General features: G+C 41.3%; 1 protein-coding gene across 2 annotated transcripts in view; it reads right to left on the reverse strand.

Annotated features, from left to right (window-relative positions):
- Positions 1–12,036, reverse strand: part of CDH13 (cadherin 13) — a 1,069,738-nt gene that overhangs the window by 248,212 nt on the left and 809,490 nt on the right. The window lies entirely within an intron of this gene.

Below are 12,036 nucleotides of genomic sequence, written 5' to 3' on the forward strand. Positions count from 1 at the left end.
TGGGCTGTCCATAGACATGCCTTTCAAAGATCCAGTCAAGTGGACTTCTCCTCTGGTTAGCACACATCTGTGTCACCCTGTCACCTAAATCTCAACATTATTTTATTACCGGTAACAGCAGCTACTATTGGTAGAGAACTTTCTATGTGCCAAAGGCTGATGTACTTCTGAGCCTCCAAACCATGCAGAGCAGGTTGTATCAGTTTCCTGTTGGCTGTTGTAGCAAGTGACCACACACTTAGTGACTGTAAGGCAACATGAATTTATCATCTTACAGATCTGGAAGTCAGAAGTCCAAAGTGGGTCTCACTGGGTTAAAACCAGAGTGGCAGAGCTGCATTCCTTCTGAAGGCTCCAGGAGAGTTTGTGTCTTTGCCTTTTCCAGCTTCTAGAGGCTACCTGCATCCCTTGGCTAGCACCCTTCCCCCATCTTCAAAGCCAGCAGCATAGCACCCCCAAATCTCCCTCTGACTTGGGCATTCCCACCTCCTCCTTATTAGGACCCTGTGATTACCCAAATGGATAATCCAGAATCATCTTCACATCTCAATATCCCTGACTTAATCATATTTGCAAAGTCCCATTTGCCCTGCAAGGTCACATATTTATATGTTCTGGGGATCAGAATGAAGACATCTTTGGGGGGCCATTATTCTATCTTCCACATAGGTCATATATTATAAGTTCTATTTATAAACTGAAAGAAACTGAGGCTCAGAGAGGTGAAGTGACTTGCCGAAGGTCACATAGCTAACAGGAGGCAGAGCCCAGATTCCTTCTCACAGCTTCAGAATTCCCGAGCCCATGCTCTGTGCCACATGGGATTTCTAATGCAAGAGCTGAGGGAAACTGAGTTAAGTTTCCTAAATGTGTGAAAAATCTCAGAGCAAAGAACCTAAGATACGCTGAAGCAAATTTTACAAAATACAATATAAGCTTGCTCTTTAGGCATCATCAAGATTTTTCCATCAATATGGCCCACGCTTTTCTCTAAAAGAGGTCCCCTGGCTCTCCAGTGTGTGACTCAGGCAAGGCACATCAGTCCTGGGGACCTCAGTAACCCCTGAAGTAAAATGGACATGGCAACCTCCCTCCACCCCCCAAGTGCCTGTGAGTACCACGGACCTAATTTAACAGCAGGCTGTAATCGTTCACTCTGTGGCTGTCCAGTGCCGAGCACGGCACACACTCCCTCACGCATATTGGATATTCTGACACCAAGAAGAAGTAAGAATGGAGAAGCCTCTCACCTCTTGCTTATTCCAGAATGCCAGAGCCCAAGGAGAAAGAAAACTAGAATTTAGGACCCCGGAAGTCTTCCATGGAGAAAAATCAGCTCTCAAAACAATTCAGCAGATGCCAGAGAGAAAATATTTAAAGGGATTTCATTTTGGTTCCCACTTTTGAGGTCCATAAATAGAGACACCATTCACTGAATTTCAACAGTCATTTCTACAACTATTCCTCGCAAAGGTCAAAAAAGTTTATCTCCCATGGCTCTCTTAAGAACGCAGAAACATACAACCACAATAAGTCCATTAAGCCACCTGTCGGGATGTGCGAAAGAAAAGGTAAGCAGCTGGTCAGTGTGTGCTGACAGTGATCACATTTAGCCAAGGAAAGCCACTGCCTGGCCATGTCACTTAAAGAAATGGGAAGGCTTGTCCTCTCAAGTGGGGATGTTTTAACAAGATTTATCATAGGACATCTTTGCTTTTATTTTTATTTTTTTATTGAAACAATTGATTACATAATTTTGGGGGTACAGAGTTGACTATCAGTATTTGTGTACAGTATGTGATGATCAAATCAGGATTATTAACATATTCATCATTACAAGATGTAATTATTCTTCATGTCCATTGCCCAATTTCTCCTTAACCCCCCTCCTGTCCCTCTTTCCTTCCTTTAGTAACCATAGTTCTGTTCTCTCCTTCTGAAAGTTTAATTATTATTGTGGTTGTTTTTCTTTCATTGTTTGTTTGTTTATTTTTTTAGTTCCCACTTATGAGTGAGGACCTGCAGTATTTCTTTTTCTGTGCCTGGCTTGTTTTACTTAACAGATTTTCTCCAAGCTCATCCATGTTGCTTTGATGGCAGAATTTCAATCTTTTTCATGGCTGAGTAGTATTCCATTGTGTATATATACCACATTTTCTTTATCCAGCCATCCGTCAAGAGATGTTTAGGTTAGTTAAATAAACTGACTTATGTAGAAACCCATCTCTGAACTCAAAGGCAATGGTGCTGCCACCCTCAACCCATCATGGTGTTGTATCCTAACCTTGAACCCTCTACCTCAAGGCCATGGATACAACTGCCTTTTAAAAGGATTAACAGAATTGTATTTATATTACAAAAATCACACATAGTCATTGAACCCAAACTAGAAAATGCAGAGAAGAGCAATGGCTAATGCTTACCTATCCCTCTTCTAAGCATGTGCTGTATTAATTCACTTAATCTTCACAGCAGCTCTTCAAGAGAGGCATCACTATGATTCTCATTTTACAGATGAAGAAACTGAGGCACAGTTCCAACTACAGGCTACTGGTTGTTTGTTCAAGTTAATAATATTCCCCCTGTCACAGAGCTGGTAAGAGGTGAAGCTGAAATCTAAACTCAGGTGACCTGGACCTGAAGACTCTTATCTTAGACGCTGCACTGCAAGAATATTAAGATCCCTTGTAGTCCTGGCATGACTCCTCCTAAAACATCACACAAATCCTTTTACACCTTGGACCATGAGGATACACATATATAAGCAACAAAAATCATAGCTTTTGTGGTATTTTGCAAACTACTCATTAATTCATTATGAATGACTTTCCATATCATTAAATATTCTTTTACCACATCATTTTACATGATTTAATGGAATTCCAATGCAGGAATATAGCATGATTTATTGAACAAGTCCCCAGTGGTTGGACATTTAGTTTGATTCTTTAAACAAAGATCCAATAAAAACCCTTGTTGCAGGGTCTTTGCACACAGATTTGATTATATGGGATTCTGGAAAGAAGAACATGAGGGGCACTTTTTAAGCCATTTGATTTTTGATGTCAAAATACCCAGTGAATGAGTTGCATTGATTTGTATCTCCACCTAGGGCAGGAGAGAGCCTCTTCTCCACAGCCGCCTTCGACAGAGCTATAGAAGCCACCTGGGCTCGGTAACGTGGGAGGAGGCAGAGCCTGGCCCTTCTGATGGTGGGAGCTGAAGGCCATAGCCTGATAAGAACGGAAGTTACACCAAAACGATTTTGTGTTTTGCTTTCCTGTGTTGAAAAGAAGATTCAAATCTATTTCTTCTATGAGGTTACCACCCAAAATAAATATCAGTGACATTGATTTATATAGTGGGAGAAAAAAATACATGAGCTTTGGAGATGGGTTGATATAGGTTCAAATCTCACTGCCACTGAGGTGTCAGTATGAGTGACACCTGTATGACTAGGGTACTTTACCAACCTCATTAGATTGCTACCAAGATGGAGTTAAACACAAGGTACTTATTCTCATGACTGACACAAGGTGACAGGTAGAAGGTGCTCAAAAATGCCATTTCAGTTTTTTTATTAATTATGGCCCCAGTCTCAAATTTAGAGGTGACAGAAAGGGCATCGAGAGGTTTGAGAAACCTTCAGGGAAATGTCCCAAGCGTGGTCTAGGATGTCTCTTTTTGCCTTCAGATGACTCTTGAAAAATCTGTTTTCCCTTAGAGATTCTTTCGGAACCTGCAGAGACAGGATGTGATCCCATGTCTTTCGGTTCCCCTCGTTCTAGCCCATGCTGGTGTGAACACTTCCATTTGGGCTCAAGGCAGATGCAGATCGAGGGAGAGCTCCTGACCTAGGAAGTCTTCTGTCCCACCTCTGAGCCCCCTTGCCCCTATTCTTTCTGCTCTCAGGACCCTGACATAACAAAAACAGCCATTCCAGGATGGTTGCAGCTGACATTTAGTCTACGCCTAGACAGCACCTTCTCTTTTATCACTTTTAGGTTGAACTAGTTTTTCTAAATTATTATTACCAAATTTTGAATTTAGGTTTAATTACCAAGTCTCTGAAGTTATCTGTTCCTTAATCATGGGAGAAATGGACTGGGCTGCCCCCAAAAATGTAACCAGACCCAGCATCCATGACCTGGTTCCTGTCCCTATAATCAAACTTCAAGGTGATGATTAATAAGTGAGATTCAAGATTTTGTGAGTGGACCACACGTGAAGACATGCAACAATCAATACATGAAACTGCCACTGTTCAGCTAATTTGACCAGTGATTTAACAGACTAGGGTTGGTCAACTGTGGCCCATGGACCACATCCAGCCTACTGTCTCTGTTTTGATGGCTCATGAGCTAAAAAAATGTGATTTATATTTTTTAATGGTACATTTTAAATAGTTCTGTAAATACCTACATAAATTCTCTATTTTGCATGTTGGCCCAGAAAGCCTAAAAGATTTACTACCTGACCCTTACAGTAAAGGTCTGCCAAACTTTACTCTAATAGCTGATGTTAACTTGAAGTCCCTTTCATTGTTGAATGGGACATTATAGTGCCATATATTTGGAGAAGTTGATCATGTCTTTTAGAACTCCAAAGCATTCTGTTAAGTAATATGATCAAAAAACTTTTATCCTACGGAATAGTATAGCAAATGAGATACCCCTTAGAACAAAAATGAAAGAACTGTGGATCCCAGGAATTTTGAGATGTCTGGATATCTTGAAATGACCTACTGATTGGCCTTAATCCAAATGTTGTAGCTTCTGGTCACCTTCCCCTAAACTGCTTTACCGTGGGAGCATACCACAGTTGTGTAACAATCCAGGTCCTGGCTGTAAGCTGAGCATAACGGAGATAAGTAGCAAATAGCTACTTTCCAAAGACTCAACCAACTTTTCATTCCTTAAATGACGATCATTCTCAATTTGGCAGGAGCAACACTTTTTCCTACTTTTCTCTGCCAGTTTGAAGCCAGAACTGAACTAGAAATTCTTTCTAAATTGGAAGGTACCACTCCAACTAGGACCATGAACAGGGATGGAATTTAGGACCAGGCTAAATTCCTACATTAACACACTAATCATAGCTCTTGCCTGCTAAGGGAGACAAACAGCTTTCTAAAAGAACTTTTGCAAAAACGAAAAAGTTCTTCAGCTTTTTAGGGTACTTAATATAAAATAAGATGGAGAAATTTAAAATGACAGAAAAATAGAAGTACTCTAAATTCATTATCACTCTGCTTTTTAAGTTTTTATCATATAAAAACAAACAAAAAGAAATAAAAAAAGATGAGAGAAGTAAACATTTGTCAAACCCCAAAAGATGAATCTCTTTCAATGATAAAGTGTCTCTTTATTCCACATGTACCAAGTAACTTCTGAGTGTCTAATACTTTAAGATGCACGACAGAAGAAACAAAATAGCCTATTGTTTATTAATCTACTTAACAAGCTGGGAAATTTGGATTCAAGTGTCAACTCCTTATCTTTCCCCTCGATCAGGCTAGAAATCCCTGTCACCAGGCAGCTCAAGTCTGCCTCCAAAATGCCTTGACTTTGCCACTGATCATCCCTCCTGTAGCTTAACTCACTTTCTCTCCAAGTCATAGCTCTGCGAGTGCTGTTTCACAGAACTGTGTGTAGTTTAAATCATGGTTGGTGGTTTCCTAGTTGTAGTAGTAGGTTATATCCATAATCCTTAGGATGACATTAGAACCCTCTGCAATCTCGTTTCAACTCCCAGCCCTTGCCTGGTATCTCGCAGTACCAAATCCTTACCTCTTCAGTCTCTTCGAGCAGCACGTCTGTGCCATGCCATCACCCATGCCAAACCTCTCCCAGGGATGCCCTTCCCTTAGCCTTCCATCGAGGCTCAGTGCAGCACGTCTCCATGTGTGTCTGCTGCTGTTGTTAGCAGCCCGATCTTTGCATTCCTGATATGTGGCACAGTGCCAGGGAGTCAGCAGACATTTGCAGGTGCCCAATACTTACCTGTCAACATTTACCCCTGAATTTTGGGAGCTGGATTATGTCAGTGTTTCCTTGAATTTAACACACATTCTCTGCTGTGTGGGTGGAGTATAAAGGTACTTCCCACAGAAGGAAGAAATTCCTTTTTCTCTTTACTTCTCCAATCTTATTGAAAATAACTAATAGCAACTAATGTTTTCAAGGTTCCTGAGGATAAGCTAAGCACTGTGCTAGTACGAGCACTTGACCTCTTATTTAATCTTCCCAATAAGCCTATGAGATAGGGACTGTGATTATTCTCATTGTGGCAGATGGAGAAACTGAGGTTTAGAGAAGTTAAGTGACTTGCCCAGGCCTCATGGCTAATACAAGACAGAGGAAGGCTATGAATCCAGAGTCGGAAGCCAGCACCTTGCCCTTGGCCTGTGCCTCTCAGACAGGTTTCAGCTAAGTTGAAGTCCTACTAGGCGACTAGACGTAGCTGTAGTTTTAATAGATTGATGGGTCAAGTTTAGAGGGATAAGGGAAGTGGTTAGAATCACCAGCGAAGTCCTGAGACCCATCAGGATCGCCTTCTAGGATTTATCCAAGGAGAGGAGTGCAAGAGGCATGAGACAAGACCCTGCCTTCCCAGTCTCTAATCCACTGCCATCAGCAGGAGGCACATGCTCATGCAACTGAATTTCAGACCCCGAGGCTTGGAAGCCTGCCTCCTGAACGCCCCACTCTATTTGCTGACAGAGCAGGTGCAGTTTGCACAGGGTGGCTCATCAGTGTTTCATTTGCAAGGATAATGTGTTATTTTAAAAATAATAAGACAATTTATTTACATCTACTTTCTTCCCCTCTATTTTCTCAGCAGCAAGTAATACAAGAAAATGGAGAAAATTATCCCAACAAAAATATTTATGAGTAAATCGCTCACAGAAATGGAGGAGATGCTACTATCTAAATAATTCTGGTCCCACCCACCAAAACAAAGAAAGAGAATATTCCTGACAGTATGATTGAATTGTGTATAATTACTGCCAACGTTCTCAACGTGGTGATAATGAGAAAAATATTAGCAGTAGGTAAGAGTGGCCTGAAAACATTTATTTTCCTAAGAGTATGACTGCAACCTCTGTCTTTCACTTAAGGCATGGGGGGGAATGCTATCCTTTATTATTCTTCTTATTTTTTCAGGCAGCTTGACTTGATATCATCATCTTCATAGATTTCTTTAGTATGTTTCTGGAGATACAACCTACGTGACAATATTTTAACCTGGGTTATTTTGACCAAATACATGCAGCTGACTTGCAGCCACACATCCAAATTCATTGATTACTTTGCACAGGATGCTCCCATCACATTCTTCAGTTTTCTTCTCTGACATATTCAAGGACTCTTGAATATCTCATTGGGAATAAATGCACGTAAATCTAAAAATGAGTCTTTATGTGACACTTACCATGGAAAGAAAGAAGGAAGTTCTCTCAGTTTTCACATTTGGCCTAAAAATTTGGGCATTATAAAGTTTCAGAAAATTCTTAACCAGCTGAAAACAGAAAATAAATGACATTCACAGTCCTAATACGCTTTATCATATGTACATTTTTGTGGGCAGGCTATCACTTTCCTTAGATTATCTAGAAGATAATACATGATAAGGTGAAGGCAAATTCATACAAAGATAGAAAAGTGTTCAGCTCAAACTCCTTAAAAAGACTAATGATACTTTCACAATGCAAATGTTAAGATGGCTTTTTAAGGGCCTCTTTTGGAAACTGTTTCCTTTAAAAAAATTTTTTTAAGGCCTGATTGTTTGCTACTCTGAGTAGTTGCAAATTGGGACTGTGTTCAGATAAGCTGGCAGATTTCAGCTGATGAATTTCAGTCCAGCAGCTAAAATAATCAACTAAATAAACCATTTATCAAATATTAGGGACCTTTATCTGATTTTATTTTGTAGAGCAGCCAGACATAGTTTAAAAACGTAGACAGAGCTGCCAGAGTGGAGGCACTGAGTATAACTACAGAAAGGAATAAAACAGTGCCCCAAATGAACCCATTTTTATTTAGTGAGATATATGGTCCTTATTTTCCCCAAACATTTAAGCAAGAGGCACAGATCCTCATGCACATCCTATTTACCAAGTGGACCAATGCACTATTTCTTGGAGCCCAGTGTAGTTCCTGCACAAAGTAAGCATAAAGTGAATAAATTAGATTATTGGATGATTACACAGGGTAAGACTAAGCTCTCAACTAACATAAAATACTTTCCTCTGTTTATATATACATGCTAAAATGTGGATCCTGTAGAACATTCTGAGATAATACAAACTTAAGGAACATAGGTCATCCATCCATCCATGCATCTGACAAATCATTACTGACTGCCTGTCATTTATTTGGCAGTACATTTGGCAATGGGAATACAGAGATGGGACAAAGATCCGAGGTCCCCTTCTTCAGGAAGTGTATGTTCTTGTAGGGTTTCAGAAAAAGAAAATGGACGAGCTTGTAATGGAACCATGTTTCCGAGTGAAACTTGAATGCCCTAACACTGGGATGATGATATGGAAGGGTAATAAATGGTCATTTCGGCTGCTCTCATGACTTAGCTGTGACTCTTCCTCTCTTCCTCGCATCCTTCCTTCCTTTCAACACTCAACAAATAATGTTTTTCTGAGCACCTCTCAAGTGCTAAGGACTGGGAACATGTCAGGGAACAAGCTGGATAGAAGCCCTTTCTTCCTGAACCTTGGAGCATGGAGTAGAACGGATCAGGTGAGGTCACCTGCCTCAGTTGGCCCCAGGTGGGAAGAAGAAAGGTGGACAACCAAAATGGTAACACATTAAAGCTCATTACCTCGCTGCAGTACTTGACCGTCCTCATTGACAAGCTCTATTACAAGGTAAGTATGTGAAAGGCAGGGAAGGTGAACAGGCAGGTCCAGAGAAAATGCTCAGTACCCACCGCCTCCCCAGATGTCTATGCCATCTCTGTCTCTCACTTGGGGGGACACCTTCTACTTGGGTCCTCCTTGTGAGAGGTAGTCACGAAAGGACATGCATTAAATGGGAAATCAAAATGAAAAACTGACATGTCAACTGAGCTCAGGCCAGCCAGCGGGCTCCCGGAGTCTTCTCTCTCCATATGAATGAGCTGAGATAGACCTCTGCTTTGTTCCCCTGTTCATGGGGGCCGGGGAGCGGGGCATGTGTTTGTACAGTCCCAGCAGCCACTGCTCGGGAAGGTGCTCCTAACTCACTTGTTTACATTCACTGTATTCAATGCTCAAACATGCTATTTGAGATATCGTGAGTGAATACAGGGTAATCAAACTTAAAAAATAAATTTGAATCATGTCAAAGTCTGTAGAGGCTCAAATGAGATATTTTCTTGAAAATAAATAGTGTATAACTGTGTTTTAAATATTTTGCCCAGCTTGCCCGGAAGTAGACTTTTAAAACCACTCCTAAGATAAGATGCCTTCCCAGAAGTTCTCCAAAAATTAAAAATTAAAAATCATTCCACAATCCTGCTTCAGGAACTCATCACAGACACGTGAATCCTAGGAAAGGTGTTGAGTTTCAGTGAGATGAAAAATTGCAAGCCATGGGACACACCACTGTAGATCTGATGTGCAAGTTCTGCCCCTTTAAAGACAAGGAATCTGTAGGCACGTTTTATCCCCTCAGCAGACATGCTGAGGAGAAGCTTACCACAGCACTAGTAAATAGACACGGCTTGCCTAAATTTAGGGACATTTCTTTCCTTCAAATTGCACTGATGTTGCCTGAATCAGCACTGAACTCGGGAAACCCTTTCAGAAAAGTGACATTTGTCATTCATTTTCATTGATTTTCCGATCTCAGTTAAATTGTGTTTATCTTTTTTATTGTAATGTTTACGTATTGTGGCTAGAAATGTTTAATTTGACTTCTGTAATTATATACTTATTGCAACTTAACAAAAATTCAAATGAAAAGATCACAAGCTCAAAACCTATTTGTCCCCCAAATAATCTTAAAAATGGAAATAATACACTATATTATCACTTTGGTTTATAAGTGGAGACATAAAATATTTTTTCTCTGAACAAAGAGAAGCTGAAATGGAGAAATCACTGTATTTCATCTTTCCCCTGTGAGAAGAACTTGCAAGCATCTTTGGGAGAGTGCAGGGTCATAGGAAAGCTGGTGTACGTGTGTGTTTGTGTGTGTGCATGTGTGCATGTGTGCATGTGTGCATGTGCATGCTGGGTGGGGAATAAAGAAAGTGTTGGCAAGGCATCACTTGCCTCCAAAGAAGAAGAAAATACAGCAGTCATAAAAATAAGGAGGATTGGGAAAAGAATGGGAGACAGAATGAAGGAAATGGACTCATTATTTTTTCTGCTTTCCTATTCTTAACTAGAAACAACCACATTTTCCAAGTGACAACCACAGTTTCAATGCAATTTTCTCCCTCTCCCTTCCAATAATTTCCCTTTTCTAGCTACTGTTTCCCACCCCTCAAGTGTAAAATTTTAGTGTCATTTCCAACTCACTCTGGCCTTTCTTCCTCTATGCCAACGAACACATAATCAGGATTTTTAGGAGCGCTCAAATTGTGCTAGGCAGTGGGGATACACACAAGCCTATGATCCCAGTCTCTGTTCTCAAGAAATGTACAGTCCAGGCCAGTGATGCCCAATAGAACTTTCTGTGATGGTGGTAACATTCGGTGTCTGCACCATCCAATATGGGAGCCGCTAGCCACTTGGGACTACTGAGCACTGAATGTGGCTAGTGTGATGGAGAAACCGAGTTTTACATTTTAACTTCAATTCATATAAATCAAAATTTAAATAACCACATGTGACTAGTAGTTCCTGGACTGGGCAATACTGGTCTAGACTGAGGGAAAGGGGATATTTTTTAAATGGCATCTTAAAGTAGCATATGGTAAATGCCACACAATGGCCACAGGTGAGTGTAGTCAGGGACAGAGGGAGAGCAATGTGGAAGACACAGGTGGATGAGGACGACTAACCCAAATCTCGTGAGAAGCTATAGTGAAGAAAAGCAGAGAAAGCAGAGGAAAAGACATTCAGATCCACGGATTTGTTTCATTAAAAACACTGAGGGGAAATGCACAGAGCCCATTCGGGAAACCCAACAATCACCAAGGAGCAGACGGTGCTTGCAGAAGATGACTCCAAGGTGTCATGCCTGTGCAATGATGTCAAGAACAGCGAATTCCAGAATGGGAGTGGATTTGGGGTAGACAGAGGCGGTGATGGATGAATGAGAATCCACAAGGGGGTTTAGGCATGCTGCGTTTGGAGGGCCAAGAGGGTTCCTACTTAAGGTGGCTGATGGTGAGCTACGGGGTGGACCTTGACCTCAGGAAAGGGCAGGGCCAGAGGGGCACACTTAAGTGGGACATAAACGGGGCAGCTGACACCTGGCTCCATCTAACCATCACATCTCATGCGACTGATAGAGCACAAGTGGAAATTGGATCCAAGCTTTCCAGAATTTCTGCTTTTCAGAAAAACCTAGCAATAAATTCTTTTTAGAAATATGAAATTTAAATATTTTGATATGACAACTAATTCTAGACACTGTAAAACACCATGGGCAAAACCAAAGAGTAGGCATGTGGACTGACTGAGGTCCCTGGTCACCTGGGTATGACATGTGTATGACAAAGAGTGAGTTTTCAGACATAGCCTGAGGTTGAAGGAGAGAGGTTCACGGGGATACAATGACACCACAGCATGGGGCTGGAGGAAGAAATCAGCCAAAGCCACTGCCTCTGTGACAGGACAGCCTCAGTGAGCTTGGACCAAGCCCCTTGCCCTGCCCTCTTGTCTCCTGCCTCCCTTTGGCAGAAAGATGGGGGACAAGAGATGGAGTCCAAAGTCCCAAGAGCCAAAAGAGCAAGTGGTTGGCAAGGAGGAAACAGGGGTGTCCGGTTCAATGAACCTAAACAGTTCTAAGCAAGGCAGCCTTGCAGAGTGTTTGTTTTCCTGGGTTAAAGAACATCCCATTTCCCTTTACAGATTTTGCCACCTGA

This window comes from Cynocephalus volans, chromosome 10 (genome assembly GCF_027409185.1).
Source record: "Cynocephalus volans isolate mCynVol1 chromosome 10, mCynVol1.pri, whole genome shotgun sequence".
Classification (NCBI taxonomy): Eukaryota; Metazoa; Chordata; class Mammalia; order Dermoptera; family Cynocephalidae; genus Cynocephalus; species Cynocephalus volans.